The sequence below is a fragment of the Rhyacophila brunnea genome, unplaced genomic scaffold, assembly GCF_057557595.1.
Source record: "Rhyacophila brunnea isolate RB1 unplaced genomic scaffold, BYU_Rbru_1.0 scaffold_8, whole genome shotgun sequence".
NCBI lineage: Eukaryota > Metazoa > Arthropoda > Insecta > Trichoptera > Rhyacophilidae > Rhyacophila > Rhyacophila brunnea.
The window spans coordinates 8,293,794-8,306,305 of record NW_028233350.1 but is presented as its reverse complement, the minus strand read 5'-3'; the positions used below and the strand labels follow the sequence as shown (position 1 = coordinate 8,306,305).

At 28.7% G+C, this 12,512-nt stretch overlaps 1 protein-coding gene across 1 annotated transcript in view; it reads right to left on the bottom strand.

Annotated features, from left to right (window-relative positions):
* LOC147063879 (DNA-binding protein D-ETS-4-like) overlaps positions 1–12,512 on the bottom strand; it is a 79,016-nt gene that overhangs the window by 65,533 nt on the left and 971 nt on the right. The gene's annotated exons all lie outside the window — the stretch shown is intronic.

The following is a 12,512-nucleotide window of genomic DNA, read 5'->3' as shown; positions in this document are numbered from 1 at the left end:
TGTTTATCTGAGTTTACTACATTCAAAATTGTTTTATATTTTGATTTATTAGCTTGATGTAGCTGATGTTATCAAAAATTATTACAAAATGAAAAGAACTTTTATGTACTTAAAACGTTTTTAAATTTTCTGTTAAATCATATAAATTGACTTAACTAGCTTAAACGATCAAAAAAGTGTATTTGATAGAAATAATACTGAAATGTCATTTTGACACTCATATTGATTTCCATAGTAACGCAGGTATATATTAATAATTTAGTAGTTAAGACCCTAGCAACTAATAATAATGGATTGGATTACGGATTTCTTCCGACATAACTTTTCATACAAAACAGAATTAACTGAAAATGAATTTAATTCTACTTAAAAATGGCTAAAAGTATTAAAAAATGCATTGGCATCGTGTTCTGATATGTTCTAAAAGTTTCAAATGTCTAGCTAGTCGGAAAGTTAGTTAAAATCGATTGCAAGATTTGTACCGGACAAATATGAATACGAACTAATAAAAACGTTGTAAAATAGAGCTATTTATATGAACTTATTATGAATACGTAATTTTTAAGTCTGAAAAGTATTCCTGGTGTATATTTGTGAGTAATGCTTACGTACATTTACGTATAGTAATAGCATATTAATTACATTAGTAGTCATTCATTCAAATTGATATACGTAATTTTCCAACGATGAATGAAAATTTTATATTTGCTCAGAGTTGAGTAATTATAATTACGACAAACAAGACAGTTAATAAGCGCCATACCTTGAAAATGCAACAGGTTTCTGATGCGATAACTCTGACATGTTGTTTTTCTCTTAATTACACTCATTGACAGTATATTTTAAGTTACTATTGAAAAGCAGCGGTTTGTTTCAATACTACATAATACAGGTATTGGTGATATGAATAATGTAATTCATTAAATGTTTTGTACGCGCTAATTTTTCTAGTGATCCCTGTACGACGTACATTTGTTACACTCGTAGGTCAACTAAAGCTATTAATTATACAACATATTGTACTGTTAGGTACATGTTCAAACACGCGCGTTAACATGATCTTACTCCCTACTTCATTTATCGTTTGTCAATTTATGGCTACGGCCGTATGTTGTAGCTTAGCCACTGGGAAATGCCAATAGAAATGGCGTATTTCAAAAAAATACTACCTTATTCTTAGGTCAATAATTATTGTAAAGCAAACATTATTCGTAGAATATTTATCATATTTGAATGGTCAAAGACATAACTTATAATAAGTATCTTTAAAAGTATCTTTAAATGTGTAAATCTTGCCCATTTTTTGAATAATAAAATGCCTAATTCTTGTCAAGTTTGGGATCACAGAGATTATCAATATAATTTTTTATTGTAAATACTTCACTATAATAATGTCAACATAAATTTTACTTATAGTTTTATAAGTGCTTTTAAAAATTAATAAATATAAAAAAATCTTAACACCACTTCACATGGACGTACTGAAATATGACTATATTCTAAAACATCAGAGCGAGAGGTTTAAAAGAATACTATTTTATGTAATAAAAATACTTTATACAGTCATCATATATTTAAAATAAATATTAAGAATAATAAGACTTCAAAATTATGTAAATGGATTATCTACAACGTTTAAGGAATGTCCAGGATCATGCTTTTAATATAGTATAAAAGCTCCATTTTGACGTATGCTGAGCATGTCCCCCCTTAAGTCAATGTAAAAATTCGTCAAAATGAAGTTAGTATACCTATATGTATTTAATTTGTTTCATAAGGGAAAAATGATTGGGTCTTAGTGCAAAATATGCATAACGTATTTACGTACAAATCAAAAATATATTTTTTATTAACATAAATAATAGTACGTTCACTCAATTGATTTTTTTAGCTGATGTCCTTTTTGATATAATTTCTACATGTATTATATATTTATTGAATTTTTATAAATAAATGAGAAGGATTAAAGTAGATAACTTGCAATATATACCAATTAAAAAAACCTACACTAAGAAAAATAACACACTAAAGACTCCTGCATCAGCAACTTTGTAATTGGATTAGAAGGCTTTCCTGGAAAATGAACACCATAAGCTCAAATCCTACCAGGTCCACGTCATTTTCAATGATTTTTTCAATACTTAAATATATTTTAGAGCATTTTTAAATAATGTATTTTTACATACTAATAATAAAGTTAATAAGAGATTAATTTAACCTAACATTGTCATACTAATTTAAATTTAATTTAATAAATACTTTTCTTAAAAATACTATGTATTTATGTACTTATCTGTATGCTTTTTTTTAAAATACTAGCTATTTGCATGCTGATAGTCTAGTATTAAAAATATTAATATTATGATACATGTTTAAAATAAAGGTTTCTGACGAAGGGATTACCCTTTCATAATTTATTTTTCAAAAAAAAAAATACTGGCGCTTCATTTAGTCATGGAATAAAAAAGAAAATCGTTCTCCAATCGGAACATCTTTGACCTTTATTTTAAAAGACGATTCGTTTTGTTAGCCAAACTGTGTCATCTCTGACATTTGATTTGCCTTGTATCGCAGCGGGGGTCTCACGATTGTGTATGTACCTACGTACCATTGTTAAAAAACAATAACAATATTTTGTTATATCATTCAATTTCCCATTACTATTACATGCCGTTTTACCTGTGCTCTTTTTATCCACGATTTATTACAGACTTTATCGTACCCACTTTATATCGATTGTGTTAAGCCATAATTGACAATTCGAAACTTTACAGGAGAGCGAAATATAATCAATTTTGATTGCATATAAATACGTAGGTATCTATATTTACTTACTTTCTTTTTTTTAATTTAAACAAAACTCATTTCTCCACAAAATCTTTCTCGCCATTTTAGCTGAGAATATTTTATATCTTTTAATGATAAAATATAGAGCATACATTTTTATAAAAGATTCATAAATAGTTATTTATTATTGTACCCAGGAATAGGTATGTACTGGACACGATACTTCTTATATAACAAATTTAACGCCCACGATGGCCGAGCAGCTTAAGCGTTAGCTTGTAATGTCGCGAGTCCCAGGTTCAAATTCTGAGTTTGGCAAATACAGATATTGTTTTGCAATTTGTATTTGGAGTCAAAGTATGGACTTAATATATTGAGCAAGTAGCTAACATCCATTTCTCGTAAAAACTCTGTGGGTGCCCACAGAATTCTTTTAGGATCAAACATAGTAAAGTAGTAAAGTAGTAGTTATATAGGAAGCTGATTTTTTTTATTTAAGTAACATATTACTAAAAACGTTTACTTTTACGGACGAAAAGATGATTGTTCAAGCCTATTCACCCAACACCGGAGCATAATACTTCATGAATGTTAAATCAATGTAGTCTTTACTTTAATACAACAATGCGAGATAGTTAGTACGAACTAATTTTAGAATGACAGTCTGAAAGCCTTTAATATCTAGTTGGATGTCATTGAGGAGCTGCATTAGAGCTGCTAATATAAGAAAATTTATCGTGGAATGATATACGAGATAGATCGTCAAATCTCTACTCAATATTGAATTAAATTGTAATTATTCACATTTTTACCTATTATGTTAATTAATATGTAATAAGTAGAAATAACATTTAATATATTTATGTTCGTCAATATAATTCGACCACAGTATGCAATATGGAATCGAGTGATATACATGCAAGTAGGTACCTATATAAAATAACCCAATGAGAAGTCAGTATATTGTATATTTTCCAAACATCTTTTCTATTAAATATAAGCAAAGCAAAGATTTACTTTTTAGTTTGAAGTTTTGTATACCTACTATATATTATCTTTATTGTTTGCTTTTAGATTTAACATATTTGTGAGACATCCCATGATAATTTTTATTGCAAACAAAAATTCGTTATTAAGTGAGTAGATACTACTAGATAGATGTGTATGTAGATTCGCTATGTCCAGTGAGTAGCTTTTGCGAGTCTACCGTCAATACAGTTTTTGCAAAGAGACTTCAACGCACGGTAACAAAGGAAAACTTTCCATACAGATACGTTAAAATATCAAATCAATATTAATATAGGTAATATAGCTACAAAGTAAAAAAAAATATTATTCACTATATTTTCTGAGATTAATATATTAAAATATTTGTAATGCAGACTTATTAGGTATGTAATTAGAAAAAAAACAAGATAACCTATTAATTCGTTCGTGAAAATCTTTGAATAAAAATGGGCAGGACATGTGGTTCAAAGAAAAAAAATAACGTCAAGATAAATCTGGTCATCTAGCGATACCCAAGAGGAAAAAAAATCTGAAAGGTAGACCTAGATACCATCGGATCGACGAATTAGTTAAGTTATGAGGAAATACACAACGACTCATCGCACAAAACCGAGATGAATGGAAACAGCTTGGTTGATTATGATGAATAACTAACAATACTTTGCTCATTTTTTATTACAATTCACATTGAAATATTTTGTAACAATCACACCAACGCAATCGGAATTTTAGGAATGTCATTTTGGACATGTAAAATATTATAGAAAAAATATAAAGGTAGGTAGGTACATACCTTTGAATTTACACTTAAGTCGATGAAATTGGTTATTCAAAAATGCTTGGAATGTCGATTATAATTTAAAATTTGAATTTTTCCATTAGGCTGGCTAATATAAACTTAACAAACAAATGGTGCTCAATGGAAAAAATGTAAATATAATATAATAAGTCACCATATATATAGATTTTAATAAGTATAATGCCAGATATGAACAAGCATAACTAAGTTTATTGGGGACCCTATTTTTTTTTTAAATTAATAATTGAGAATTTACCAAAGTCTACATTGGTTGATCAATTTGTAATAAATAAGAAAAAAAAAATAATTCTTTCACTATTCATTACATGTAAATTGATTAAGGGAGGGGTATTTCTTTTCTAGACTCAATAAAAGTGTCAATAAGAGTAGCCTCATTAAGCTATTGCATACGTCTTTCACAACCAAAATCTAAAAAAGTTTGCACTATGCTTCTTATTCATTACGCTATCGGCTACAGTATCAAACCAAAAATAGCTGGAACATGATCGTAAAAGCCTTAAATATATAAATGTACAATATACTCATGATTTAAAAAAATGTTTTAAATTAAAAACAATATCTCTTGTGATTACGTTTTATGGACGTTTGGCACCACTGATTTAATAACAAACATTAAAAAAGTTGGTTAGAGCCATCTTTGTCTATCACTTGACAATTGCCTAAATCCATCTCACATCAGTAACCGGTTCAGTTCTTATACGCCTCGTCCAAGGACATTGTTAAAAAGAGTTTGTGGTTTTTCCAAAATCAGCTTGGCACGTGATCACGTCGCATTGTATCAACATTTTAGTCTTCAGACGTAAATGTCGTATAAAATTATTATACTTTTTGTTCGCTCACAATCTTGTTTTTATGTACTTTTACTATTTTTTGTAATGAAATACATTGTATTTTATAAACTGGGTACTTGATGTGTGTATATATACGTTACGTATATAAGTATATTATATTTAAAAATAACCTTTGATTTAACTACTTTTATAAAAGAGTAATGCAATTATGTCATAGCGTGAATAATACAGTAATCATTAATTTCACAAGTAGGTGACTCTCACTTAAGTGACAGGCCAAAACTAATAAGTAAGATTTACACAATCATTTCAAGTTCATACTGTAAAATATTTCGATCAAACGGCCCAAGAAACAGTGTTGTGAAATAACTTTCACCGTTTTATAAATGATACTGCCAGTTTAGTATACACGTACTTACATATCAGTTGCTTAAGAGCAGGTATATTTTTATTCGAGAACATTCTATGACGACACAGATAAGGTGAAACAAATATTCAAATTCTTTAATCGCTATGTATCGATAAGTAATAAAAAAAGTATTAGGTATACGCTATATTTTTGAATACACACACACATTAGTTGCCATAGGAACGCAGTTTTGTTATTAAATTATGGCAGTGTAAAAAATGCATCTCGATGACCACATATGCAATAATCCTTTAATGAATAAATTTAATAAACCGTTGACAACAATTTTTTTTTGTAAATACTTAAATAGTAAATTTTAAATTGAATACAATTATTATTGATAATAATGGGATGCATAGCTATAGAGTATAGACATGGTGTGTAAAACATGGTGTGTTATGTATATGCAGCCACGTCGTACGCGGCCGCCTAACATAACCCTTACGTGTGCCAGATCAAAGAATTTAAGCCCTCATTTTGTTCCGAGCAGAGCCGTACGGGACTGGTGATGCAACCTTGCACCGAAGTGCGAATGCATGATGTTAATTTATATGGCAACTATCAGAGTGACTTTAATTTGAAGAGTCGCAAGGGGAGTCGGGAGTATCCCGCTCCCCGTACGCCCTGGCGAATTTAGTAAAGACCGCAAAATTGGCCTCGGTTGCCACCATGTCCGCGTGTCCTATTGGGCCCAAATGGGGTCGGACCCGAGCAAACAACTCCGCTCGTTTGGGGCCCGTAAGTGGACAGTCACACAAGACGTAGAGTATAGACAGTAGATTTTTAGCAAATTAAAGAAAGCTAGACTAATTTTGAGTTCAACCTATTAACTATATTACATTAGCGAAGGGTTGAAGTAGGCTGATCGTCAAAAATAGTGCCCCAATAATCTTTGTTAGTCATACGCACCTGTTTTTTTTCTCGTTTGATTTTCGCAGCTTTTAATTCAATTTTTTCAATGAAAACAAATACGTATGACTAACAAAGTTTAATGTGCACTATTTAAGGTGGATCTTAACAGCTTTCCTCACCCTTCTCCACTGCAATAGTGTGTAGGTAGACTATGCCTATATTGTATAAATTAATCATTCCATATGATATTTTTCATAAATTATTTCTTCTGTATAAGCAGATTTGGGTAATCAATATATTGAACAGAAGTTAATAAACTGATAATGAAATGTTATGATAAGATAAAACGGTCACAGTGTGATAATACGCATGCAACAGATAAGACAAAAACACCAATACTCTCCGCGACTTATTACGAAATATTATTTTCATTTAGGTATATTCTTTATTACAAACTGTAAAATATTTTATTACTATTTTCACATTTTTTACCAATATAGAAAGTGTTGTAAAAAACTGAAAATATAAGGGTTTGTTATTTCTTTAATATACTGTATTTTAATCTAGAAACAATGGTCAACATATTATTAATATTAAGGCTATACCTCAGCTGCGGCATGGTCTAAAAAGATCGTGACTAGGCGATGCGCGGATTGTGCAAATGACGCGAGCCGAACGAAATATAATTTGTCATAAAAATCCAACATGCGTCCATTTAATGATATGTTTATTGTTATATTACTAATAATAATGGTATATTCATTGACAGGTTTTCTTTCTTAAGTACTTAAATACATGCGGAACGTTTTTTAGTCATCTTTACACGATTTAAGAATATATTCTTCCAACGAAATTCCAATGAAATTAATAAAAAGCAGCTGCATATATTATAATAGATAATTGAACTAGTTTCTTTATCTCATCTGTGAAGATGCACATTTCAAAAATAGGTAACTACGCTAAATTGACAGAATAAATACGATATTATATAATATTACAGATTGGGCTATATACTCGTATATTATAGATGTATTGAATAAATAAAAATAATATTTACATATTATGTATCTAATGTACGGGTACACATATATAAATATAGACTAGTGGTACCCATGATGGGGGAAACATTAAATTTGAAAGACAAACCAAGATACTGCTGGATGGGCGAAATAATTATTTTTTGCAGATGTACCCGATTGATACACCGCACGAAAGAATCCGAGAAAAATGTTTCCAGCTTAGAGAGACCTTCACCCAGATGTGAATTAATTAATGATTATAAATATGCAGTTAACTCAGCGAAGGCTGAACGGATTGCAGGAGTCATATTTTTAAGGAAACCCCCAATATCATAATAGCATTACGGTATTAACGAGTTCAAATTCACCTTGAAATTTTTTTTCGAATTTCATGTATGAATAAATATTTTTGTGAAATAAACTTTTTCTCTCAATTTTCCAAATTACATATTAATTATTATTTATTGAACAAGCTTTATCGTGTAATCAATACATTCTTCTATCACGAACGTAATTTATTAAGTCACAATAAATACTTAAGTATAAGAGGTACGTTCCGAGATAAAAGTTTTATCATTAGAATAATATTGTCAAAAATTACTTATTTATTGTAATGTATTGTTTTGTTTACCAGACGTTTCTACTAATTATAGTCAGCTAATTTTATATTATGATAGTTGCCATTGATTTTAATTGTCACTAATTAATACATTTTAAATAATAATATTGTTTCTCGATTTGAAATCATAATGTATGACAAAAGTGAAAACAACATGTGTAATCATTAATCACTTATCACGTGCAAAATTCTTGTTTATTAATTAATTTATTTACTTGACTATTGCTAAACAAAAGGTTTAGTTTTTTCAACAAACCACAATTGGTATTCGTCGTATCCTTCCGAAATTTGCTATATATGATTCTTTCGCCAGTGGTGTAAATGCATTGTGATATTAATATGACCACAAAAAAGGAAGTGATAATTAAAAATAATGAGGTCATTACGCGTATAGGAAAAAGTTGTAATTTCTTTGAAAACATATACAAGTTTATTGTAAAAAATAAAAGGAAAATTTTAAAAAAGGGCAACCGCAAATAATGAGGATTATTTAAAATGAAATACCGCAATATTTTATTAATAATCAACCGTTATCAGATTATACCAAAACATTTATAGTAAAATTACTTAATTAAGGCATAATCTCATTAATCTAATTTTTGGATGGTTATAGTTATTTTGGATAATTTTAATAAACTCCAGTAATTCTATGATTATTAATTACAGGGGAGGGCGATAACTATGTTCAACGAAATTGCTTCGGGTGTTGATATATTCCACCTACGTGAGGTTGAGTATAAGTGGACGTTGTTTTATAAATTCTTAAAATAGGGTCTGCTTAACTCATCCGGCGTACTTCCTTGTACTTATCTAATGTATATTTTTTGTATGTACTTACACATTTCTACTTTTTAATAACTTACCATATAATATGTCTATTTTGATCTATCTCTTTTTTATATTTCTTTGTTTATAAATGTCATGTTGTGAACGTCTTAGACTTATAATTTGTAATGTTTACAATATGTTAAAAATAAATAAATTGAATTGAATAATTCTCAAATGAATGATTACTCGTACGTTCGACGTATATATAGTACTAGAAACATTGATCCAATTAATAATTTCGAGTCATGATATTATTACAATAGTGTTATTAGAATCAGTTTAATGGTAATATAATACAGTTTAAAATACGGAAGCGTAGCAGAATAAAGAACATAATATTCAGTAATAATAATGCTTTCCTGATCTATTTCTTACAACAATTTATCGATAAATCATTGGCATTTAATTAGTAATCTGAGTCATAATATTTTATGAAGATTTTTTTAGCTGTGACTCAAACTATCATTCTACAATAGATATGTAAGAAATAGTTTTGTATAGTGAGAATAAAAATCAATTATTATTAAAATTTAACTGTGTTACTGAAATAATGTGACCTAACTTGAGTTATGTGATATGTATATAATATTTTAATAAAACTAAGAGTATAGAAATTGATCATTCTTTTCTATTGGTTCAATATTCTTGTTTTTATATGTTATTACATGATGAAATAACTTTTGATTTATTTTGATATAAATGCATTCAAAGTATATGCATAAGTTAAAAATTATGTAAAAGTAGACATGTTAAGGATTAAAGGTTAAGGAACATATTGATAATATAAAGATAGATTTATCTGTAGGGATTTATTTGTACCATCTTAACTAAAAATATGATGTCACGATTAATATGATGAATTGAGCATGCACGGTTGCCATTGTACTTTGTTGCTTCATAGAATGGAAATGTCTTGGCATTAAGGGCGATACTTGCGATCAGAAATATATACTTATGAACGAATTGTAGAATACAATTTAATTTTAATTAAGTATCATTTCTGAATAATTCCAATATATATTAATCCTGGTGAAATAAAATAGTTTGAGCTGTCTCAAAATGACGCTATACTTCTGTTTTTTTTTTTTTTTAATTGTATACTTTGATAAAGACTAGTCAAAGCATACATACGTCTAATAATTTTTGTTCTATCAGACTAAGATGTAAATTTTTATTTAAATTTAATAAACCAATATATATAGAGTATCTATAGACGGAGGAGTAATCAACTCCAAAATATCAGGTAGAACGAAGATTGTAAAAATGCGAGATACTGCAATTAATATTGAAGGCCAATATTATTGAAGCCCAATATTGGAGAACTCAAAAGTTAATAAACACAGAAAATATTGTTATTGTCAGAGTGTCCAAGAGATAAGTGAATTCTCTAAAAAGATCGCCAATATAAGGAAGGCCAGACCAAGCACTTAAAGAAGAAAAAATGTATATACCTGTATTGTTAAATAATATTATGTTATATAAGTATTTCCCACAGATTAAAGCTGTCACGACCATTGTAAAGGAAGAATTTCGTTCAATGTAATGTTTTCATTGTGCAAGTCCAATTAATATTATTCTACGACAAAGCGCCGTAGTATTTGCTCAATTAAAATGTTCTAATCGTTGACTAATAAGAATCCAATTAGGATTAAGTAATATATTTTATAAACTGAGAAACTATACATTTTGTTACAAGCAGGGAACACAAAACTGGCTTGCTCTGCTGGATGTAGTATGACAGGCTACGTTTCTCTAGTGCCGAAAAATATTGGAATTGGAACACGTGTTAAGAAATTTATTATTTTCAATTGTTACATCTGTATCATAATAATATGCATGAAAGCTTGTCACGTTAATATAACGCGCATTCAATATTTGATACAGTCGACGCGCTTTGTTTTATTTGGGTTTTATGACATAACCGTGATAAAATACCCTGCTTTAAAACCATGTCGTTGGATTTTACATTTTATATCAGCTTATTAATCTGTTCTGTGAATACAAGTGTAGTATTGTTTTAATATTTTCATATGTATTACAATATGAAATATTTCGCTATATTATTTATATAGTAGATTTTCTTTGTTTTACATAAATTATTATTGGTATATTTATATATCAATTGAAATGGAGTGTACTTAAGTAGGTCTTTATTATTTTGTTTTACGTAATTTGAGTTATTTATGTTTTAAATCATTATTTAAAACAAAACAGAGTTATCTTAATCATTCTAAAGATGGATTTATAGCCAAAACAGCTACCAGTATCAATATTTCAAATATCATAGATTTAACAAAATCCTTAATATTTACATTATGTTAATGATTTAACTTTACTGTATAGTGATTCCCGGTGTAAGTGTGTAAGTATCCGTATGGATATTTATTACCAGTCACTATCAACCACTAAAAAACAGGATTACCTCACCAATACAGTCATAAAAAAGACAAGTTGCGTGATAAGTGAGGCTAAATAAATAAAGTATCATAACTAAATCATAAAGTCAAATAAATATGTATATACTACTACTTATACGTATTTATGTGGCTAAAATATAATGTTTTCGTCTGTTGTATTTATATTATATTATTAAAACAAACTACTCACTTGTATTGATCATCTTATCTATATATGTAAGTATTGTTTAGCAACTCTTTTTCACACGAGGCGATAATTTATTCGCTCGTGCAAAAATTATTTTCATGACGGAATTTTGTCCAAATTTAATGCAATCAATATTCAGCAAGTGAAACAAAAATCTTGAAATCAACAATACGAGAGTTGAATTGATAACTGATTATTGAATATGTCAATATTTTCAACAAATTAATACAGCAAACAGTTAGTATAAATATAGATACATATATCAGTGGCGAGGGTGGAGGTAGTACTATTTATGTCAGATATTAACAACCTACCTCCACCATTCGCCACTGACATTTATATTATATTATGATAAAAACAGTACCAAATATTTCTCTATCTATACCTGTGGGTCTATTCTATGCTTATCGACCGCTAAAGTGATAAAGTGATAAATATTATCAAACTTAGGGTAGGTTTGTATCAAAATATTAGCACTTATTGTAACAATTACACGAAGCTGGTTTTTATTGTTGCAATAAGTGCGATATTTTAACAGCACATATCTTGCTGCTGTTAAAATATCGCACTTATTGCAACAATAAAAACCAGCTTCGTGTAATTGTTACAATAAGTGCTAATATTTTGATACAAACCTACCCTAAGTTTGATACTATTTATTAATTTAGTGTTCAATAAGTATAGAATAGACCCACTGGAATAATTAAGCATTCTGATATATGGAATTAACTGAAAGGTTACTTTTTTGTGTAATTTATCTTATCTGTTTAATTAA